We start from the raw sequence: 25,102 nt of genomic DNA, 5'->3' as shown, positions 1-25,102 counted from the left end.
TACACTAAAGACAACAATGCAGACAAGGGAAATGTCTATTCACATCTTAATGTCTATGTAATTAAAGTGGTGCACCACAAAAAGTTATTCTACCAAAAAAATTACCAGGTACTTGAAAAGAAAACTATGATTGCAGTTCCTGTGAAGGTAAATGTCTTTTTGTGCTCCCTCATTTTTTTTTTGAAAAAATTATTATTTACTCGATCTGTAGACAGAAAATATTTATATTAGTACATCTATAAAATTTTATTTGAACCAATACTACAGTGCAGCTAGAAACTAGATATTAAACGAAATGAGCAAATACATACATAAAGCAAGCCATATGGCATTTCTGTAAATATCATAAATTAAGAGCTCCACAGTGTAATCATATGTTTTCAAGTTCGACCATGTCGTTTTTGCGATGCTTTCTACAAAGGAATGTCAGAAGCGAGGTTAATGGCCTCTTTTTTCTCCACCTAATGGCTTTTTCTCCGGGTGGCTGGCCCAGCTGGGCGCCACAACGCATTACATCAAGGTCACTTACCTTTCTTACTGAAATATTTACGACAGCAGTTTCCGCTACAGTGGCAGTCTCATATAAAAAATTTCACAGGTCAAGAATTAGCGTTACAAATCTGTAGAAACAAAATCTTATAGATATAACAGTGTCCGAAAAAATTTTCGCCAGCATTGTGATACATTCACGCATATACACACATTTCATAACTCTTAAAGTACGATTCTTGGTTTCCAACATCCTTTTCCACAAATCAGAGTCCCTAACCACTACTCATTACTCCTTAAATTATTACACATATACATATTCGTCGACACTTCTTCAGTATTTCATCATAATAAATACATATCATAATAAACATTCCTCAACAGCATAATACACATCGTCATCATAATAATATCATAACACCTCAGTCAAATCTCAAATACGTTGTAGCTTCCTGCAATAATTTCAAAACCTAAACAAAATTCTCTGCTCATTTCAATAGTGTCATCTACCTCAAACATACTTTAAAAATCATAATCCCATACCAAATACATCATTCAAAGCTCTCATGGTATCACAATGGTTCCGGAAAAATATGAGCATTTCACAAAGTACAGACAAAATACAATTTCATAAGTGTGAAGTTACCCAACTGTGTAATTGCGTAAACATGTGTCCCTGATGTAGTAAAAAAAGTTTATCTCTCAGTTAAATGATCAGATAGCTGTGTAATTTGTGTGTTAGAGAAATATGGTACCGATGTGTAAAGTTGTATAACCAAATACCATATTAGCTAGGGCTCCTTGTGCTTGCCAAACACATGATACACAAAGTAAGCATGTACCCCCCTGAGGATAAATGTAATTATATCCTCAAGTGTTACAGATTACAGCAATGGAATGAAATGTATCACGGAAAACTTGCTTTGTAATTCAAAAATCTTGAATAATAAATGGTTTAAGTACAAAATTGATCACTCAAATGCGTGTCCTGTAGCGCTAAATGTGCGTCTTGCTGTAAGATAATTCTGTGGAAGTGTCGTAGTTATCGTCCTCTGTAAGCAAAGTTCTGCTGAAGTCAATGTACTTACCTCATCATAAACGAAAGTGAAATGCTTACCGAATGGATACTGTAGTTATTACGCTTATTGTTGTGATGAAGAAAGTACTGTACTGTAACGTATTGTTGTGCTACAGAAAAGGCTGTCTCATTGTAGCTATACCACAAAAGTTACTACTAAAACATGTTTTACTTTCCAGAAGAATTCAGAAAAATTGTGCACATATAAAACAGATACACCGCAAAAGCAACAATGTAAATAGTGTCACACATTACTAGCGTCGTGATATAGTCGTGTAGCTGTCAAATAAACTAACCACTGTGTCATCTGGTATCTCTCAGAAAGCACTTTGAATCCATAATGTATTTTCAAGTAAACCAAAATGTTGCATTAAAATCTCATTAGCAGTACCAGTACATGTTCGAATTATGTAAGCCTGATAGTCGTTACGTAATCGTGTAACTAACAAGCAAGAATGTACAAATACAACACTGTGTCGTCTGTTCACTATAACAATGCATTCGTAATTTCTGTTTAAAAATGTTCCCTAGGTTCTAGACTGGATATTTAACTTCAAACATTGTTGCATGTTAACAGTTTCTTAAGTCTGACAAAGCATACTAGAAATGTGAAGTGAAAAATTTTATGGCAAAGACTAAGTTAAAAAGCAGATTATCTTTCAATAAACGGTTTTACATGTGAAGTGTGGTGCTATCCTTTACTCTTCATAGTACTCACAGTTTGATTTGAATGCAATTATCATGTTGTATACGTCGATAAGGAATGCTAAAATTTTTCTCAGGGTTAGCGTATATGCTATTTTTCCCTCAGCCAGCCGGCGCAGGTGGCTGCCTGCAGTGCGAGTCATTGTCTGTTTCTTTGTTGGCGCGCACCGTTATTGGGATTTGGAGACCTAACTTCTACAAATTCACCGTGACGAGAGGGCCCTGCCCTGTTTAAATCCCGCCAGTTCTGATGCAATTTGGGTCTGTCGTTACGATCACATCGTCTGTCGTCATGTTGGTAGTTCCTGTAGTTTCTTTCTTGTCGGTTAAGTGGTGGAGAATTTCTCCCTGAATCGTAACTGCGCGCTGGACCGTTGCGTCTAAAGTTATTCTGTCTCCCGCAATAATAATTATTTTGGTTCCCATATTGTCTGTTTCTCTGATTGTCTCTGTAATAATTACCACGGAGAGGTGATCTTTCCCTGTAATTATTACTACTCTGCCAACGGTTGTCATACAGGTGGTGTCTGTTTTGGTCACGATTTACGTTATAAGAATAGCCTTGTCGTGTATTATTTCTGTCATCGCGGAATTGTGACAGATGTGACCTGTAATTGTTGTGCTCCTGTTCTCGCGTTCCGCAATTGTCAGTGTCAATTTCCAGTTCTTGTAAGAGTCCCTGAAAAGCTTCAATGTCGTCTTTGCAACGTCCTGCCAAAATAATATGCCGTAAATGTTCAGGTAATTTGATTAAGCAAATGCGGATGAGTTCTGAGGGGCTGTATGGGTTTGAAAGATACTGATTCTTATGCAACATGTCTTCAAAATATTTCATAAGACTGGAAAATTCAGATTGTTCGAAACGTTTCATCATTATGATGCTATGTTTTACTTGGTCTTGTGTAGCTTGAGACCAATACGCTGAGAGGAAGGCATGATAAAATTCTCCTTCACTGTGACAATCGTGAATGACCGATCGCATTCTTACTGCTGGTTCATTCTCTAAGTAGCCACACATAAATTCTAATCTGTGTTCTAACGACCAGTTGGGAGGAAAACAATGAGAGAATTGATGGAGCCACGCTTGTGGATGAATGTCGTTGCCAGAATACTTAAATGTTTTGAATTTACGTGTAGTAATGAACAGCTTATAGTCAAAATCATCGTGTCGGCGAGTAGCATATCGGTCATTGTTACGTCGTGTCGGCGGTTCCATTTCAAAATTCGGTGCACCTTGCCAATTTCTTTCATAACTTCCGAAATGCGCTGTGTTATTATTTTGTGGCTGTTCCGTATTTCTATGTCCCCTTCCCGTATTGGAGCGCGAGTGTCCTCTGAAATACGTAATTCTTGTATTACCTGTGTCAGCTGACCTTGTACTTCCCGGATTTCTCTTTGGTGTTGCGTATTAATTTGATTCAGATTTTGTTTCAGTTTCCTAATTTGTTCGCACTCTTCTGTGTCATTAAAGACTACCGGTTTTGTGCCATTCAGATTATCATCTACCTTCGTAGATAAATTAGTCAACTGATCCGAAAGTTCGGCTACTTTCTCCGATAGTGTACTTATTTCCTCAGTGTGTTTTTCTGAACCAAGTTTCATAGTATCTACTGTGTCCTTTAAGTTTTCCTTAGTTTTTGCAAGTTGCATAACCGAATCGGTAGATGCAACTGAGTCAATTTTAGCTTGCAAGGTCTCATGATTTTCATGAACAATAATTTGCAGTTCTTTTATGGCTGCTTCGTGATTCTGTAATGCACTTTCATGCCGCAAAAAAATCGGTTGAAAATGCTCACAAATTTGTGTTTTATGTCATTACAGACTTTTTGACATTTCGATTCAATTTATGTAACTCAGTAGTTAAATCTTCACGTGTTTGTTCAAGCGTATGTTCCACTGAGTCTAACTTTTGAAGCTTTTCTTCCATTGTGTCTAACTGTTGCTGTGTTTGTCTCTGGTGTTGTTCCATTGTGTCTAACTTTTGAAGCTTTTGTCCCATTTGTCTCTGATTTTGTTTCATTTGTTGCATTAATTGCAATAATAATGTATTAGTGTCTGGAATCTGTTTCTCTATGCTTTTTGGCAGTGCATTTTCACCGGCAACATTCACATTTTGACAAGCAGAAAATGTGTCTTAACTCATTTGAGAAAACGGTGAGGACCCAAAACCTAAGTCTACAGTATTTGCAATATTGTGTTCTGTCATTTCGGATTCCTGAGGAGAGCTGCTGCCGACCGATCGATCGATAATGCTTCCCTGTCCACTAATTGTTTCACTGTCTACACCATTGTTTGCAGCTCGCTCCATTTCCCTATGCACAGTTACCAAATTACTACTTTGAATATTAGTTAATTCATTACACGGTGGCGCTAACACACTACTTTCGTCTTCGCTGTCATTTCTCAATTTACTTTGGAGCCTAGTGTTACGTTTTTCACACGCCATTATTGTCACAATATTTCACACGACAACACAGAAAAACACAATTTGAAGAGCAAAATTAGGGGAACACATTAACATAGCACTGAAAATAATATCTAGTTAATTGCAGCTGCGAAATACTTGGTGCAAATCTACATGCGTGCCACACCTGTTTTACTGTACAACAATGAAAGACTGCAACTACAAAGGAGATTCTCTCTACAATTACACGCTAGCAATAAACAAAATCTACACTAATTACACAAACTACAAGAAAAAATCAGAAGATTCCAGTGAGGTATCATAGGCTAAGGGTCGACATATGAAACGTCCCTTTTTAACAGTTATACAAGACTGTGCTTAAACTGACACACAATATTTTGTTAGCGCAACGCAATCTGACTTTCAATAATCCCTACAAAAGAATGGGCCCTGACTAACATTAAACTATACCTTTCACAAATCACTTACCTCACAAAAATCTTCGCTACTCAAGCTACTGCAATACAGCAAGCGCCACTACTGCCAGCTAAATAAAAGATTCAAACTATGGAAGGCACTAACTACTGATAGGGATAGTTAGCAAATGAAAGATATTAATAGAGAACAAACACTGTATTTACCTTAATAGTCATAATATATATAGCAGTTCATGACAAATTAAAAAACTCCGCCATCTCTCTCCCCACATCCACCACTGCTGGCGGCTCACCTCCAACTGCGCAACGCTACGCGCTGTTCACAGCCAGCTGCCTAACACTACAATGGCGAGTATTACAACAATGCAAAGCAGCCACAGACTGCACACAGCACAGCCAGTGATTTTCATACAGAGGTGGCGTTACCAATAAAAAAACCTAAACAGCCTACTTACAAGAGCATATAAAAGGAAGACAGAAAGGCAACAGTGGTGCAGTGTATCCATAGAGGAAGCAGTTCAGGCTGTTAAGAATGAGTCTATAGTACGCAAAAGGGCAGCTGGTCAATTTCACGGGCGCCAAACACCTTTAGAGCGAACTAAGAAAAGAAGGGAGGATCCGGAGTCCAAAGTTCATAAAAATGGAACGTTTTGCTTGTATTTTTAAAGAGGAGCAGGAAGAAGAACTTGTGCAGTATCTAACGAAAACGGAAGCTTAGCTGTTCCGATTTAATCTTGATGAACGGAGTGAACTTGCATCCCAGTTAGCCGAGCGTGATAACCTCGGCCATGCATTTAACGCTGGAAAAGCAGGTACAAACTGGGCGAGAGGATTTGTGTCTGAACATTCCAATTTAAGACTAAAAGAAAACCTGAAGCTGCATCGGCAGCTCGTGCAATGGGGTTCAACAAGGCGGCAGTAAAACAGCTTTATGGCCTTCATTGCAAGGTAGTTGACGCTTACAGGCTCACCGGTAAAAGGATCTTCAACTGTGATGAAACGGCACTAACAGCGAATCCTGAAGGCCATTCAAAACTAACAGCAAAAAAGGGACGCCGGCAGGTTGAACCGATGACATCAACCGGGAGGGGAGAATCGGTGAAAGCTGAAGTTCACGAAACAGGGTGGATGCCTACGGAACTTTTTACAGTGCGGTTCAAAATGTTTATTTCGTTCACAGGACAAAAGAAAGACCATTGTTGCTTCTTTCAGATAGACACTCGACACACATAAAAAGTTTGAGATTGATTGATTTACCACGGAAAAAGTGGCGGTTCTGTTTTATTTTCCACCACATTGTTCCCATAGACGGCAGCCATCGCATGTATGATTCATGAAACCATTGGGCAAATATTACGAGGACGAAGTACGGAAATGACTAATGTCTATGCCTGGAAGAGTTGTGATCTTATTTCATACTGCTTGGCTGTTTGGCGCAGCTTATGTACAAGATGAAACTTTCATCATCGCTGCGAATGGATTTCGACGAAATGGAATCTGGCCTGTCTACAAGAGCATGTTCAGTGATACAGATTTTCTTCCATATGCAACGACAGATATTCAGCTACCCAACGTGACTGAAGAACCACCGTCAGTTTCAACTAGCAAGGAGCCTCCGACTTTATCATCTGATGTTAATATCGGAGACTCACTATCCGGGAGGAGTTTCCAGTGCGCATGTCCAGAAAACGTTTTGCCCGTTCCTACAGTTGAGCAAAGTACTAAACAAATTTCAAGAAAACGAGGTTTAACCACTATCTTAACGTCATCCCCATACAAGCTGGAGTTGCGAGATGTTCGAAATGGGAAGAAATCTGAGAAAAGTGTCAAGCGTTGCTTGGATTTACTACAAAAATGTTCCAAGTTTGTAAGAAGAAGAAAAAATCCTCTTCTAAGAATGGCAAAAGTAATGAGAAGACTGGTTCTACTCGCCCTACAGTCTTAAAATCATTTGATGACGAAGAAAGTGACTGTTTCGGTTGTCATTGTTTTCCAGAAGAAGGATGGATTACACGAATGTAATGCGAGAAATTGGCCCACAACTCAGTTGTTGGAGTTGATATAGATGACGGGCTTGCCACACAGATTTTTGCATTATGTGAATCGAACTGTTTTTTTTTTTTCAGTTTACATTTTTTGTAGGATATATTTGACATTTAATTAAAAAAATAAAAGGGTACCCGTTGTGCCTCAGATATGGGGTAGAACGGGACAAAAGACAATTTCGTGATAATTGATTTATTTCAACAGCTGCAAGGGTTAGATGTCCAGTGTAGTCATATTTCTACTTCCGGACAATGTAATAAATGCATATACGTAACAGAAGTAAGACATTAATTAAACAATGGAAAAAGCAGGATGGACTGTAACAATATTATGAAAAGAAAAGTTGCTATTCACCATATAGCATAGGTGCTAAATCGCAGATAGGCACAACAAAAAGATTGTCACAAATAAAGTTTACAGCCTGTAAGGCCTCCGTCAAAAATAGACGACAGATGCACACACACAAACACACACACGAACACACACACACATATACACAGACACACACACATACATACATACACTCACGCAAGGGCATCTCACACACACATGAATGCAGTCTCAGGCAACTGTGGTAAGACTTTATTCGATGACACACATTACGTATCCTGTTTTTCCCCACCTTCCCCTTCCTACCTGAAACATACGATGTACATTCAGATTTGCAAATAGTGCCATTACAATCTTAGAGACTAGCTGAAACAGCCTCTTTTTCTGCCACACCGTGTATCAGCATTCCGTAATATTCGACGTTCGTATAACTGCAATCTCCGTACATGAGATCATATCTATGTTGGCTGTACGTGGTCAACGGGCTTTCACTTCTGTTTTGTACTTAACTGACGACCCTACCTTTGAATTTGGACTGGACCGTGGTTTCTACTTGACACTGTTTGGTGGAGACGCCGGGTAATGCAAAACATCTACATCACCGCGGCTCGAATTAGACTTCTTAAGATCCGTCGCTTACACGGACAGGGGCCGGAATACAAGCGCCTACTTCGTTCTAAGATCCGTATATTCAGGAGGCTGGTGGATTTCAAAACAACGGTAAGCACGCTGTATATCAGGCATCTATCAATGTTCTCCGGAGATGCTGATCTGGACCCGACGAAATGGCTCAAAGGATTCGACTGAATCGCCAAATACAACAGGTGGGACGACATGATGTGTTTGGCGATCTGTACTTTCACTTTGAAGGAAAAGTCCAGCAGAACAACGAGGAGTAGCTCAATAGCATGGGTCAACAGCTCGTGGTCTCGCGGTCACGTTCTCGCTTCACGAGCATCGGGTCTCGGGTTCGATTCCTGGGGGTTCAGGGATTTTCACCTGCCTTGAGAGGACTGGGTGTTTGTGCTGTCATCGTTTCATTATCATTCATGAAAGTGGCGAGATTGGACTGAGCACAGGTTGGGAATTTGTACGGGAGCTAATAACCGCGCAGTTGAGCGCTCCACAAACCAAACACCATCATCAGTAATAGCAGGGAAAAACTAGGGGTAGAACTGAAGAAAACGTTTGACGACAATCAGCAGCAAGTCTGCTTAGCGGAAGAACAATATCATGGAGAAACGACATAGCTGTACACACACAACATTTTGGCCCTACGCCACATCGTGAAGCCTTAAGATGACAGAAACTGAAAAGATATCACACTTGATGAGAAGAGTCACAGAAGACATGTACCAAGCTGCTCTGACAAACGATGTCACAACGGCAGAGGTATTCATTATGTGGCGCTAGAGAATCGAAGCAATTCAGCAGAAAAGAGTCGTACAAAATGGTATGATGTAGTACACAAGACATAGTAGCATTGAATGTCGACCCGATTCATCAGGAAGTAACGGATAATGTTGAAGAAAAGGTGTATCGATCTGCTGCACAAAAATCCATCACAAGTTGAATGTGCTAACAAGAATGGGCTCGACCAATTCGGACTTCAACCGCCGTCTTCAAAGGGCAACCTAGACCCTACCAGCCCCTTCACCAAGTAAAACGCTCTTCAGAAGAGCAGACACTTGGTGTATGGAGGAGAACGCACCAGTCTATTTTGACTGTGGACACCTGGAAACGTGGTGCACCTCTGCAGGGTAAGAAGACGAGTGTCCGATGACTATTGTGCCGCAAGACATCAACCATCACAATAGTCCCGTTCACAGCAGTCAACTGCCAACGACTGTAGTCAACCTGTGGGCCAAAGCCCATAGGCGTACCCTGTACGTGGTGGCTCCCCAATACGCCGTAGCCATAGCCGTCGTACAGAAATACCAATGGCTCGCCTTGGCAACGGATACAGGAAAACTAAGCGAGATTATGTAGGCGATGGAGGTGAGGCTGCCACAGGTGAAAATCCTCCCTGGACGACACCGAACGGTGTAGTACTCGAATTAGAGTCCCATCATTATTCAGTATGCATTTCGGTAGCGATACCGTTCGGGTCTAGAAAACCGAAGCGCTGTTGTCGGTTCGCGTTTTCGCAGTACGAAGTGTTGCTAAAATACCAGCGGAAATGTCGGACGAAAATGATGCTAGCAGGTTCACAGTTCAGTGACACTGAAAGAGTGTTTAGGATTGCTATTGTTATTGTAGTTTATGGGTATTTTATTTGAAACAAAAACAGCAACCCTGGATATGGAGAGGCACCTATTATTGAACAGTTTTGGCCAGTATTTATAGCCTGTGCTAAAAGAATAAGAAGATAAACAGAATGTGGTTATAACTCGCTCTTAGAGATCCAAATGATTAAGTAGCCCATTTCCCTATATGATACGTCAACGATTTCCGTCTTAAAAATAAAATTGAAGAAACCCGTTTTCGAGAGCTCCTGCTGTTCGTCGAAGTTTATAACATGCATCTCATGAATGAAAATGTTTCGTATATGGTGCTACAGTCTAAAAATATTACGGCGGAGATCTTTCATCTCTGTCTACTGTTGTTGAGGATTCGATCGCAGATAAAGACTTGTGACAAACACGATTATGAAGATGACTGCTCCTAGATACATTCCCAGTAATTTAAATTGTGCTCTTAGATTTCTGTCTAACCGCATACTCGCAAATCACTACATATTCGGAGAGAATGGTGAATTATTTCTGACAAGAAAAAATATAAACGTCACTGTCGGTTGTTTCACTCACAGCAATTTCATCTCCAACAATTTCATATTTCGTATTTTAAACACACAGAAATCACGAAATCATTACTGAGGAAGTGCGCTCTTACATGTAAGTAATATTGCAGAAAAATCTTAACTTACACGAATAACAGTGTCTCAGAACGTGTTGCATATATGAAGAGGAATAAAAAACAAATTCTGCACCCATCCGTGCGCGAACCTGTGTCCTGACGTGTAGTAATCCCAAGCGCTGACCACTTGGCTACGCTAAACAACAACTACATGTGGCTGAATTCTTGTACTATTGCGGAGGAGCGTAAGCTGACTTCGTTGTCAAACTATGTTGCGTAAGTCAGAAATGCGTAATAGTTTGGAAGGTTTCTAGTATCAGGCCTCACATAATTGCTTTCCATTGTTACTTGAAAGTTGTAAAAACGTTTCGATAATTATTAACTAAACCATTTTTGGGAAAAAGTACATGAATTCACTAGTAACGTCAGTTCACACACATGTAATATACGTAAGCAGAGCCGATGTCTTGCTATTTAATGATATTTAAACTCTTATTTGCATTAAAATAATACGTATTTTGAGAGAATATTGACTGAAAACGTTTTCTATTTGGATGTAATCATTCACAGTAACAACCTAACCTAACCATATTTCTAACAAAAGAAAATAGTCTATAATGAACTCACTTTCCAACCAGATGCGTCCTCTGGTGATTCTTTAGTAACACAATCACTAACTTCAAAGCTAAAACCGCTAAATATGTTTAAAATAACAAATTATAGGTGGGAGGACCGTTCGGTAACAGGTCTCAGAAGCTTACTGAATAGGATATTTCGATAAAGAACCGAAAATGACGTCACTACCGAAGCGAACCAACTACACCGATCGATATGAACGATACAGAATAGGGCCCCAGTCCTGCCGTTAGTCGAGTCAGGTGCTTCATTTCTATAATGTCGAATGATTGTCGCCTCCAACTAAAAGGGATTATGTTCCTTCATTTGAAAGCGGTTTTGCTGAAAGTCACAAATGAGACATATGTTTAGCCGACAGGAACTTATATTTTAAGAATAACTATCAATGACACAACATAGCACTTCGAATTTGTCGTAGTCATGATGTTATTCTCGGATGGGGCTTCTTACAGGCAGCACAAAAGTCACAGTGGAAGATCAGAGATCTAAATTGACGAAGCTGTTTCCACAAGCACACATAATAAATATTGCTCTTGCGTTCTGCTGAATGCTTTGTCTCTCCGCCATCGTCAAAGTGGCGCGTTCCAGTCTTCAGTCGAAAAGCATAGCTAAACTGTGAAGCATTTATCAATGCAAAAAGCTACTCAGGCTCACAAAAGAAATTTATATTCCAGCGATGATCATAAGAATTGCGGGTGGTCGAGGAGAACTTCAGGTAACTAACTACCACGAGCAAACACAACTCATCGTTAACGATGCGTGCGTAGAGAAAGCCAAATCAGTGCAGGAGAGGAAAATTAATGTCTTCGACGAAGAATCGAGCTCCGCTATCACTACGGGGAAGGAAGCTACAATCAAAATGTCATTAGGATTTGGCCTGACCGAAGAACAACGTCGACGAATAACCGCCAATCTGCGTCAATTTTATAGTGCTTTGAAACCCGTGGAAAAGACAGAGCAAGCAGCCCACGATAACACACTGTATCAACACTGGGGATCATCCACCAATTAGCTAGCAATCATAGAGTGTGTCACTGGCTGAATGAGAAAGTGGACAAGAGATGGCTAGATGACATTATTTAATCTCCAGAGAATCCTCGATGTTCTTCGGTAGACCTTGGCACATGGCGTTTTTGTGTCGACTACTGCCGACTTGTCATTCCCCCCCGTGTTCTATTCCATAGGTAGCGTCATTGATTGCTAATCAAAACGCCATCGATCCAGGTTCGAACCCCGCCACTGGTTAAATTTTGAATAAAAATCGGTAGTAATGGCGCCGAAGCCTTCAGGACTCTTTCAACCAACGGCCTTGTCCAAGAGGGCGCAGGAGCAGACAGAGGTTCAGGGCACTCTCCTACCTTTGGGGTGGGAAACTGCCCCTAAAGCCGGAAGAATCAGGAGTGTTCAATGGTATGAGGATGCAGAAGGCAATGGAAACCACTGCAATAAATACATATAATGTGTATCCACAGAACATGTCGCCTGTAACTGAAAAAGTGTCATGGTAACCTCTCCATTGGCAAAAGATTCTGGAATAGTCCCCCATTCGTATCTCTGGGAGGGGACTGCCAAGGGCCAGGTGACTAAGCGAAAAAGACTGAATAATCAACGAAAGGATTACGTTCTACGAGCTGGAGTGTGGAATGTCAGAAATTTGAACGTGGTAGGGAAGCTAGAAAATCTTAAAAGGGAAACGCTAAGGATCGATCTAGATATTGTGGGGTAAGTGAAGTGAAACGTGAAGAAGACAAAGATTTCTGGTCAGATGATTATAGGATAATATCACAGCAGCAGAAAATGGTATAACGGGAGAGGGATTCGTTATGAATAGGAAGTTAGGGCAGAAGTGAGTTACTGTGAACAGTTCAGTGATAGGGTTGTTATCAGAATCGGCAGCAAACCAATACCAACAACGATAGTTCAGGTATACTTGCCGACGTCGCAAGGGGAAGACAAGGGAAACAGAAAGTATATGAGGATATTGAACGAGTAATTCAGCACGTACAGGGAGATGAAATTCTAATAGTCATAAAGAGCTGGAATGCGGTTGCACGGGAAGGAGAAGAAGAAAAGGTTACAAGAGAATATGGACTTGATAATTGGAAAGACAAAGGAGAAAGACTAATTGAGCACTGCGTAAAGTTCACCTACTAACAGCGAATACTGTGTTCAAGAATTTCAAAACGAGGAGGTATACATGGTAAAGACCGAGAGATACAGAAGATTTCAGTTAGATTACGCCATGGTCAGGCAGAGTCTCCGAAATCACATATTGGATTGTGAGGTGATATGTACTCAGATGACAATTTATTTGTGTTGTTGAGGAGGTTGAAGTTTAATAGACTAGTCATGAAGAATCAATGCGCAAAGAATTGGGATACGGAATTACTAAGGGATTAAGAGATACACTTGAAGTTCTCCCAGGCAATAAAATGGTTCAAATGGCTCTGAGCACTATGGGACTTAACTTCTGAGGTCATCAGTCCCCTAGAACTTAGAACTACTTAAACCTAACTAACCTAAGGACAGCACACACATGCATGCCCGAGGCAGGGCTCGAACCTGCGACCGTCCCAGGCAATAGATAGTGCGAAAAGTAATAGATCAGTTGAAGAGGGATGGACGTTTCTAACATGGACAATCACGACAGAAGCTGGAAAGGTGAACATAGGTACAAAGAAGATGACTGAGAAGAAAGCATGGATAACAGAAGCAATACTTCAGTTAATCGATGAAAGAAGGAAGTACAAAACTGTGTAGGGAAATTCTGGAGTACAGAAACACAAGTCACGTAGGAATTAAATACATAGAGAGTGCAGGAAAGCTAGGGCAAAGAAACTGTAAAGAAATCAAAAGAGAAATACTGTCAGAAGGACTGGCTCAGTATACAGAGAAATATAAACAAACTTCGGTAAAGTTAGAAGCAAGGGCGTTAACATTAAGAGTGCAATGGGAATTCCACTGTTAAATGCAGAAGAGAGGGTGAGCCGCGCGTGGCTCGTGTTCATGCCCTTTATTGTTTGTCATTTTCTCTTTACCATACCACCGCCTCGCTTTCTTATTCGATTTATTGGCGTCATTAAGTTCCTGTCTTACCCGCCCATGAGTGGCAGCAGCAGCGGTTATCGATAAGAGCACTGTCATCTTATCTCTGAAGTGACCGCTTGCATTTCTGGGTTGTTGTGTCTCTGGTGTGGAGTTGGAAGCTCAGCCGGGCACGGAGCAGCAGTCCGGGACGGAGCCCCAGTGAGGTGCGGACAGCCAGTACTTTCCGACCGCTGGCGACACACATGGACTGTCCGACTGAAGAAGACTGGAGTGGGTATGACCGTTGGTTGGTTGTACGGTCGGTCGTCTCATTGGCCGACGTGTATTTGATCTTTTGACCGTTTCCGAGTGTAGGGAGTTGGTCGGTTGCGGCGGAGCAGCGAGGAAGTCTCTGTGGCGTGTTATCAGGCCGGGGCCACTGGCGGCGTGCACGCGTGGTCGGAGTTGTCTGGCACTAGCTGCGAGAACTACTAAGTTCGTCGCACACCGCACCTGCATACTGGAGTTCAGTAATCAGTGAATCTGTCATGTAAGCTCAACCATTGTGACGTCTCTTCGTTGATTGCTGGTTTTTGCATCCTGGGCAGTCCCAACAAGCAGCAACGTGATGGTGTGTTGGAGTTGGCAAAATTTTGCAGCCGTCTCCCTGTTATTGTGCCTTGACTGTGTTTATACGCCAATTATTAAGACATAATTCTGCTGCGATCCTTGTCTTCACTGGTGCTTTGGTTGTCATGCTGTTGGTAGTGTGGAAGGGAACTGATGAGGCAGTTGGTTGGTGCGCTAACTGTCCGTTGGTCGTGCTGCAACCTGATTGTTTAGTGTTACGCTTGGCTGTCTGTCTCACCTAAACTGTGGTTAGAGATTCCTCCCCAGGCCGACCCTTGGAACATTTCTGAGCACCACTGTTTGTTGCTTGTGAGTGTCATTTTATTTGGTCGCAGGGACTGTGCCAGACCTTCAGCCATATATTAATATTGTCTGCTTTTAGTCTGTGGCCTTCAGCCGAACTCCATAACAAGTTAAGATTAGGCCTTCGGTCATGTTTCATTTAAAATTCTTGTTGCTCTGTATTTAGGCCTTCAGCCGCGTCTGTTTCAAAATCTGTGGCTTTAATATGTAATTCCTTGTCTGCAAGGTTTCTCTTTAATTATTTTCAATTCTTGAAATGGCCTTCAGCTGTGTTCTGCAAATCTTTATCTTAAGGTTGTCTTTAATTATTCTTGAGTAATTGCTTGGGCCTTCAGCCGACAAGATACTTCAAGTTTTCTTAAGATGTTTTTCTGTTGTACTGTTGTTGTTGTTGTGGTCTTCAGTCCTGAGACTGGTTTGATGCAGCTCTCCATGCTACTCTATCCTGTGCAAGCTTCTTCATCTCCCAGTACCTACTGCAACCTACATCCTTCTGAATCTGCTTAGTGTATTCATCTCTTGGTCTCCCTCTACGATTTTTACCCTCCACGCTGCCCTCAAATACTAAATTGGTGATCCCTTGATGCCTCAGAACATGTCCTACCAACCGATCCCTTCTTCTGGTCAAGTTGTGCCACAAACTTCTCCCCAATCCTATTCAATACTTCCTCATTAGTTATGTGATCTACCCATCTAATCTTCAGCATTCTTCTTTAGCACCACATTTCGAAAGCTTCTATTCTCTTCTTGTCCAGACTATTTATCGTCCATGTTTCACTTCCATACATGGCTACACTCCATACAAATACTTTCAGAAATGACTTCCTGACATTTAAATCTGTACTCGATGTCAACAAATTTCTCTTCTTCAGAAACGCTTTCCTTTCCATTGCCAGTCTACATTTTATATCCTCTCTACTTCGACCATCATCAGTTACTTTGCTCCCCAAATAGCAAAACTCCTTTACTACTTTGTCTCATTTCCTAATCTAATTCCCTCAGCGTCACCCGACTTAATTCGACTACATTCCATTATCCTCGTTTTGCTTTTGTTGATGTTCATCTTATATCCTCCTTTCAAGACGCTATCCATTCCATTCAACTGCTCTTCCAAGTCCTTTGCTGTCTCTGACAGAATTACAATGTCATCGGCGAACCTCAAAGTTTTTATTTCTTCTCCATGGATTTTAATACCTACTCCGAATTTTTCTTTTGTTTCCTTTACTGCTTGCTCAATATACAGATTGAATAACATCGGGGAGAGGCTACAACCCTGTCTTATTCCCTTCCCAACAACTGCTTACCTTTCGTGTCCCTCGACTCTTATAACTGCCATCTGGTTTCTGCACAAATTGTAAATAGCCTTTCGCTCCCTGTATTTTACCCCTGCCACCTTTAGAATTTGAAAGAGAGTATTCCAGTCAACATTGTCAAAAGCTTTCTCTAAGTCTAAAGGTTTATTCTTAAAGTCTCTCTTTTATTATGTAAAGAAAATTTTTTTAATTGGGCTTTCAGCCGGCCAGTGTGGCCGAGCGGTTCTAGGCGCTTCAGTCTGGAGCCGCGCGACCGCACCGTCGCAGGTTCGAATCCTGCCTCAGGCATGGATGTGTGTGATGCCGTTAGGTTAGTTAGGTTTAATTAGTTCTAAGTTCTAGGGGACTGATGACCTCAGATCTTAAGTCCCATAGTGCTCAGAGCCATTTGAACCAGTTGGGCTTTCAGCCGAAGAATTAACGTGAATTTTCCTTAATATGGCCTTTATCCGGAAGATATTGTAATTTTACTTAAGTAAGGCCTTCAGCCGTTACTCTAAATCCTGGTGCTTTAAAAGCAATCATTTTAAACTTATTCTGGAGAAGTTATCGGGCTCCTCAGCTGTGAACTGATCTTTGTTGTTTTAAAGAGAAACCCGTGCATTAGTTCGAACAATAAAGTTGTATGTTCTTGTATAACTAACAATAATTGACCTTGGTCACTTTCCACAACCTGATCCGCTCTGTCCTGCGAAACCAGATTTCAGTGAGCTTGGGTGGAAAGAGTACACTGAAGGCCTATCTGAGAAGAAGAATTGTTTGATAACGTGATAGAAGAAGAAAGAGTAGATACAGAAGAGATAGAGGATCCGGCATTAGAAACTGAACTAAAAGACCTTTGGGAGACTTAAGATCAAATGAGGCGGAAGCAATAGATAACATCCTACCAGAATTTCTAAAATCGTTGGAGGAAGTAGCAACAAAACGACTTTTCACGTAGTGTGTAGAATGTATGAGACGGAAAATCACCATCCACACAAATCCGAAGATTACAAGAGCTGATAAATGCTAGAATCAGCTCAACATAACAACTCCTCATGCATCGTAGTTGCTGGCAAGAAGAATATACAAAAAATGAAAAAGAAAATTAGATGACGATCAGTTTGGCTTTCGAAACGGTAAACGTACCAGAGAGGCAATTCTGACGTTGCGGTTGATCGTGGAAGCAAGACTGAAGAAAAATCAGGGCTCGTTCATGAGATTTGTCGACCTGGAAAAAGTGTTCGACAATGTAAATTGTGCAACGTTTTTGAAATAATGGTAAGCTATAGAGAAAGAGGGGTAATATACAATATGTACAAGAGCCAGGAAGGATTAATAAGAGTGGAAGACCAAGAACTAAGTGCATGGATTTAAAACGGTGTAAGCCATTATCGTAGTCTTTCGCCCATACTGTTCTGTATGTACATCGAAAAAACAATGACGGAAATAAAAGAAGGGTTCAAGGTTGGAATAAAAATTTAAGGTGAAAGAATATCAGTGATAAGATTCGCTGATGACATTGCTATCCTCAGAGAAAGTGAAGAAGAATTACAAGATCTGCAGAATGGAATGTTGTTGTTGTCGTGGTCTTCAGTCCTGAGACTGGTTTGATGCAGCTCTCCATGCTACTCTATCCTGTGCAAGCTTCATCATCTCCCAGTACCTACTGCAGCCTACATTCTTCTGAATCTGCTTAGTGTATTCATCTCTTGGTCTCCCTCTACGATTTTTACCCTCCACGCTGCCCTCCACTACTCAATTGGAGATCCCTCGATGTCTCAGAACATGTCCTACCAACCGATCCCTTCTTCTGGTCAAGTTGTGCCACGAACTCCTCTTCTCCCCAATTCTATTCAATACCTCCTCATTAGTTATGTGATCTACCCATCTAATCTTCAGCATTCTTCTGTAGCACCACATTTCGAAAGCTTCTATTCTCTTCTTGTCTAAACTATTTATCGTCCATGTTTCACTTCCATACATGGCTACACTCCATACAAATACTTTCAGAAATGACTTCCTGACACTTAAATCTATACTCGATGTTAAGAAATTTCTCTTCTTCAGAAACGCTTTCCTTGCCATTGCCAGTCTACATTTTATATTCTCTCTACTTCGACCATAATCAGTTATTTTGCTCCCCAAATAGCAAAACTCCTTTACTACTTTAAGTGTCTCATTTCCTAACCTAATTCCCTCAGCATCATCCGACTTCATTCGGAATGGAATGAACCGTCTGATTTGTACAGGATGTGGATTGAAAGTAATTCAAAGAAAGACGAAAGCAATGAGAAGTAGCAGAAATCATAACAGCGAGAAACGAATCATCAGGAATGGTGATCACGAAGTAAATGAAGTTAATGTATTCTCCTACCTGGACAGCAAAATAACTCATGACGGACGGAGCAAGAAGGACATAGAAAACAGACTAGCACTGAAATAAAGGGAATTTCTGGCCAAGAGAACTCTACTAGTATTAAACAAAAACTTTAATTTGAGGAAGAAATTTCTGAGATCATACGTTTGGAGCACAGAATTGCACGGTAGTGAAACATGGACTGTGGGAAAACCGATCAGAGAAATATATGGGAAACACTGACAAGAATAAGAGACAGGATGGTAGGACATCTATCGACATCACGGAATAACTTCCATGGTAATAGAGGGAGCTGCAGGGAGTAAAAATTTGTAGTGAAAGACAGACTGGGATACATTGAGGATGTAGGTTGCAAGTGCTACTCTGAGACGAAGAGGTTGTCACAGGAGAGGAATTCGTGGCAGCCCATATCAAATTATTCAGAATCCTCATAACTCAAAAACATCATTGATGACTGAACAAAATCACGAAGGCAGATGTCTGTCCATTACCACAAATTGGTTGCGTTGTGGACTGGCTGAAAGGAGCAAAGTACTTCTCAACTATGAACATGAATTCAGGTTACTGGCAAATCTAGGTTGATGAGGCTGACAGGGAAGTGATTGTCTTCGTAACTGCTGACGCAACAGCCATTTTCGAACATATCACGGACAATCTGCTCCGACGCCTGAAATGGACGACATGTCTTTGTTAGCTGGATGGCATGCTCGTTTCTTCGAAGACATTCGAAGAACGTCTAAGCCGACTGACGACAATGTTGGAGTTTACTCAGAGTGCAGGTCTGGGAATTTGTCACCGTATAGAGTAGGGTAAACATAGTCATGTGTAGGGACTGTGGTTGTTGTGAGCGGACGCAAGGAGAATTGGCCACTCTTCGGGGGCAGGTGGAGGCTTTGTCTGTTAGGCTCATCGAGCTCGAGGCGCAGGCGTCGGCTCGTAGTGGCGTTGGGGCAACTGTGGTGAGACCTATGCCTACTTCGGTGGCCTTGGAATCACATGGAACCCCTGATGTCGCTGCGTCTTCCGGCAGTGAGCATCTTACCGGTCAGCCATCACTCCAGGGTGAATGGCGGACAGTGGTGGGCTCGCGCGTGCCTGGCCGAAAGGCGAAGGTGGGATCTGGCCGCGTGGCAGCTGCCTTACCCCTTTCCAACAGGTACGGGGTGCTTCCTAGTGGTGATGACATCGTTTCCGAGCCACCACAGGATGCCTCGCCTGTTGGGCCAGTGGCCGATTCTCCGGCAAGGTCCCGACAGTCACAGAGGGCGGGCCTATTAGTTATAGGGAGCTCCAACGTTAGGCGGGTTATGGAGCCCCTCAGGAAAATAGCGGGTAGGTCGGGGAAGAATGCCAGTGTGCACTCGGTGTGCTTGCCGGGGGGTCTCGTCCGTAATGTGGAGGAGGCCCTTCCGGCAGCTATTGAACGCACTGGGTGTGACCGGCTGCAGATAGTAGCACATGTCGGAACGAATGACGCCTGCCGCTTGGGTTCTGAGGCCATCCTTAGTTCCTTCCGGCGGCTGGCTGATTTGGTGAAGACAACCAGCATCGCACGCGGAGTGCAAGCTGAGCTTAATATCTGCAGCATAGTGCCCAGAGTCGATCGCGGTCCTCTGGTTTGGAGCCGTGTGGAGGGTCTAAACCAGAGGCTCAGACGACTCTGCGACTATAATGGTTGCAAATTCATCGACCTCCGTTATTGGGTGGAGAACTGTAGGGCCCCCCTAGACAGGTCAGGCGTGCACTACACACCGGAAGCAGCTACTAGGGTAGCAGAGTACGTGTGGCGTGCACACGGGGGTTTTTTAGGTTAGAGTGACCCCCCCCCCCTTGCGCGAAACGATAAAATACCTGACGGCTTACCAGAGAGAACATCAGCATCGTTGATAAAGAACGTCCGTCCTCAGAGACTAAAAACAGGAAAAGTTAATGTAATATTGGTAAACTGCAGGAGTATCCAGGGCAAGGTTCCTGAATTAGTATCGCTTATTGAAGGAAATAGTGCGCATATAATATTAGGAACGGAAAGTTGGTTAAAACCGGAAGTGAACAGTAACGAAATCCTAGACACAGAATGGAATATATACCGCAAGGATAGGATAAACGCCAATGGTGGAGGAGTATTTATAGCAGTAAAGAATTCAATAATATCCAGTGAAGTTATTAGCGAATGCGAATGTGAAATAATCTGGGTTAAGTTAAGTATCAAAGGTGGGTCAGATATGATAGTCGGATGCTTCTATAGACCACCTGCATCAGCAACCGTAGTAGTTGAGCGCCTCAGAGAGAACCTGCAGAACGTCGTGAAGAAGTTTCGTGATCATACTATTGTAATAGGGGGAGACTTCAATCTACCAGGTATAGAATGGGATAGTCACACAACCAGAACTGGAGCCAGGGACAGAGACTCTTGTGACATTATCCTGACTGCCTTGTCCGAGAATTACTTCGAGCAGATAGTTAGAGAACCAACTCGTGAAGCTAACGTTTTAGACCTCATAGCAACAAATAGACCGGAACTTTTCGACTCCGTGAATGTAGAAGAGGGTATCAGTGATCATAAGTCAGTGGTTGCATCAATGACTACAAGTGTAATAAGAAATGCCAAGAAAGGAAGGAAAATATATTTGCTTAACAAGAGTGATAGGGCACAAATCGCAGAATATCTGAGTGACCACCATCAAACGTTCATTTCTGAGGAAGAGGATGTGGAACAAAAATGGAAAAAATTCAGAAACATCGTCCAGTACGCCTTAGATAAGTTCGTACCGACTAAGGTCCAAAGCGAGGGGAAAGATCCACCGTGGTATAACAATCATGTACGAAAGGTACTACGGAAACAAAGAAAGCTTCATCATAGGTTTAAGAGTAGTCGAATCATAGCTGATAAGGAAAAGCTGAACGAAGCGAAAAAGAGCGTAAAGAGAGCAATGAGAGAAGCATTCAACGAATTCGAACATAAAACATTGGCAAACAATCTAAACAAGAACCCTAAAAAGTTTTGGTCATATGTAAAATCGGTAAGCGGATCTAAATCCCCTATTCAGTCACTCGTTGACCACGATGGCACCGAAACAGAGGACGACCGAAGAAAGGCAGAAATACTGAATTCAGTGTTCCGAAACTGTTTCACTGCGGAAAATCGTAACACGGTCCCTGACTTCAGCCGTCGCACGGACGCCAAAATGGAAAATATTGAAATAAACGATATCGGAATTGAAAAACAACTGCTATCACTTAGTAGCGGAAAAGCATCCGGACCAGACGAGATACCCGTTAGATTCTACAGTGATTATGCTAAAGAACTTGCCCCCTTTCTATCAGCAATTTATCGTAGATCTCTGGAAGAACGTAAAGTACCTAGCGACTGGAAGAAAGCGCAGGTCGTTCCCATTTTCAAGAAGGGTCATAAATCAGATGCGAATAATTATAGGCCTATTTCGCTTACGTCAATCTGTTGTAGAATAATGGAACATGTTTTATGTTCTCGTATTATGACGTTCTTAGATAATACAAATCTCCTTCATCATAACCAACATGGATTCCGCAAACAGAGATCATGTGAAACTCAGCTCGCCCTATTTGTCCAAGAAATTCACAGTGCCGTAGACACTGGCGAGCAGATTGATGCCGTATTCCTGGACTTCAGGAAGGCATTTGATACGGTTCCGCACTTACGTTTAGTGAAAAAAATACGAGCTTACGGAATATCGGACCAGGTTTGTGATTGGATTCAGGATTTCCTAGAAGAAAGAACACAACATGTCATTCTTAACGGTTCAAAATCTGCAGATGTAGAGGTAATTTCGGGAGTACCGCAAGGAAGCGTGATAGGACCTTTATTGTTTACAATATACATTAATGACTTAGTTGACAACATCGGTAGCTCCGTGAGGCTATTTGCAGATGACACGGTTGTCTACAAGAAAGTAGCAACATCAGAAGACTCGTACGTACTCCAGGAAGACCTGCAGAGGATTAATGAATGGTGCGACAGCTGGCAGCTTTCCCTAAACGTAGATAAATGTAATATAATGCGCATACATAGGGGCAGAAATCCATTCCAGTACGATTATGCCATAGGTGGTAAATCATTGGAAGCGGTAACGACCGTAAAATACTTAGGAGTTACTATCCGGAGCGATCTGAAGTGGAATGATCACATAAAACAAATAGTGGGAAAAGCAGGCGCCAGGTTGAGATTCATAGGAAGAATTCTAAGAAAATGTGACTCATCGACGAAAGAAGTAGCTTACAAAACGCTTGTTCGTCCGATTCTTGAGTATTGCTCATCAGTATGGGACCCTTACCAGGTTGGATTAATAGAAGAGATAGACATGATCCAGCGAAAAGCAGCGCGATTCGTCATGGGGACATTTAGTCAGCGCGAGAGCGTTACGGAGATGCTGAACAAGCTCCAGTGGCGGACACTTCAAGAAAGGCGTTACGCAATACGGAGAGGTTTATTATCGAAATTACGAGAGAGCACATTCCGGGAAGAGATGGGCAACATATTACTACCGCCCACATATATCTCGCGTAATGATCACAACGAAAAGATCCGAGAAATTAGAGCAAATACGGAGACTTACAAGCAGTCGTTCTTCCCACGCACAATTCGTGAATGGAACAGGGAAGGGGGGATCAGATAGTGGTACAATAAGTACCCTCCGCCACACACCGTAAGGTGGCTCGCGGAGTATAGATGTAGATGTAGATGTAGAATGCGAAAAAAATGGCTCTTTATCGTCCAAGAAATAATAATCTTGGGGCATCTAGTGACACATACCGAAGCACGTCCCTTGCAAGAACTACTGGAGGGAGACGCCATATTTTCCTGGAACGAAGTGCATGGTAGATCTTTCCTTGATCTTAAGGAGGAGCTAACATCTCCAGTTGTAGCTGTGTATGGCAAGAATGACGAGACGCAACTTCACACTGACATCAGCAGTATTGGAATAGGTGACTTTCCAGTAAAATCCAGGAAGGTGCTGGAAAACAGACACTTTATGCTTCTGGAGTACTGTCCAAGTCCGAGAAAAACTGTTCTTCAATTGAGAAAAACTGTCTTGCAGTTGTCTGGACCATCAACAAGTTCCGTCCATATTTATTGCGAAAACCATTCACTGTTGTGACGGGTCGCCATTCTCTATGCTGGCTATGTAGCCCGGAGGTTTCACCAGGTAGGCTAGCTATAGGGAAACCGGGTCTTCAGGATGACACTGTCACAGTGGTATACCAAAACAGATGGAAACAAAAAGTCACTGACTGCCTTCAAGGGACCCTTGGCAGCACAGCAGCTGGGCGAAATTTCTGTCATCGCTGCATTAAATGGCGTTTCTAACGAAGAGAGAGAAGATCCAACGTTGCTGAAAAGTGTAGAAGCCTGAAGAATCTGGAAACGACCAAAGGAGGACGTCACTTAATTAACAGAACAATGCATAAGAGGAACTATGATCCAATAGGGCGGAAATGGCTGCTCGTCAGTCCAGCTGATCTGCGGTCAGATATTCTGAAGCATTTCCACGACGCTCGTATATATAGTCACATGGGGAACGTAATTACTCTAAACCGAATCAGACGAAAGAATCACAGGCCAGTTCTTGACCGATCACTTAGACAATCTGAGAGCCGCTTTAAAAAGGATTATTGACAAGATCTAGATCCAGAGTGCTGTTGTCGGCTGCAGTGAGCACTTCTGAAATAACAGGTTCGCTGTTCCTCCAGAAGATGCAGCAATGCCGTGAGCTCTGGCGCATGCACTATGGTGTAATGGTTAACGTCCTTATCTGGCGTGCTACATCTCACCAGTAAAACGCGACACCAGCAGTTCGTTTCACTATTCCGTAATGTTCATTTCCGGAAGTTTCTTGAAATATCTTTGTGATGTTTATATATCTGGAATATTTGATAACTGCATTCCGAAATATTCTATGTTTGTATAAATAGCTGCAGTCTCTGTCCAGTATGTCAGCACTGCTTTGTTTCTACGTTGGTGTCAGTAATAAACGCGTTGCACTTACCACCCAGTCTTCGGATTTGGACGTGATTGTGGTTTCGACATAACACAGGCTCATTGTGGTTATCGGCTACAAAGGGGTAATGATGTGTAGTTTCTTCGTGAGTGAAAATAGTTATCTGTTCTAAAGGCAAAAAAAGACATAATATTTCGTTAGACTGTTAAATAATAAAGACCAAACGGTAAACCACATTCTGAGGATTTCTTCACGCTTTTCCGATGTCTTCCAATTTTGCGACCTTGCCACTGTGTACTTACCGTTCTGTCAAACTCTCTACCTTTCTCTGAATGAGTTTACCGGAGAAATGGAAGGTATGCGTTGAAACAAGTATCGGGGACCTTCGGATTTATCGGCTGGAGGATACAAGAATGGATTAATAAATATGATGTTTAAAACTGTGGTGTGAAGTATGGTTAATTGTATCTGAAAATATCTGTTTTGTGTGACAGATAAACGTACAAACTATGTG

The sequence above is a fragment of the Schistocerca nitens genome, chromosome 2 (assembly GCF_023898315.1).
Source record: "Schistocerca nitens isolate TAMUIC-IGC-003100 chromosome 2, iqSchNite1.1, whole genome shotgun sequence".
NCBI lineage: Eukaryota > Metazoa > Arthropoda > Insecta > Orthoptera > Acrididae > Schistocerca > Schistocerca nitens.
Note: the sequence above shows the minus strand (reverse complement) of the source record.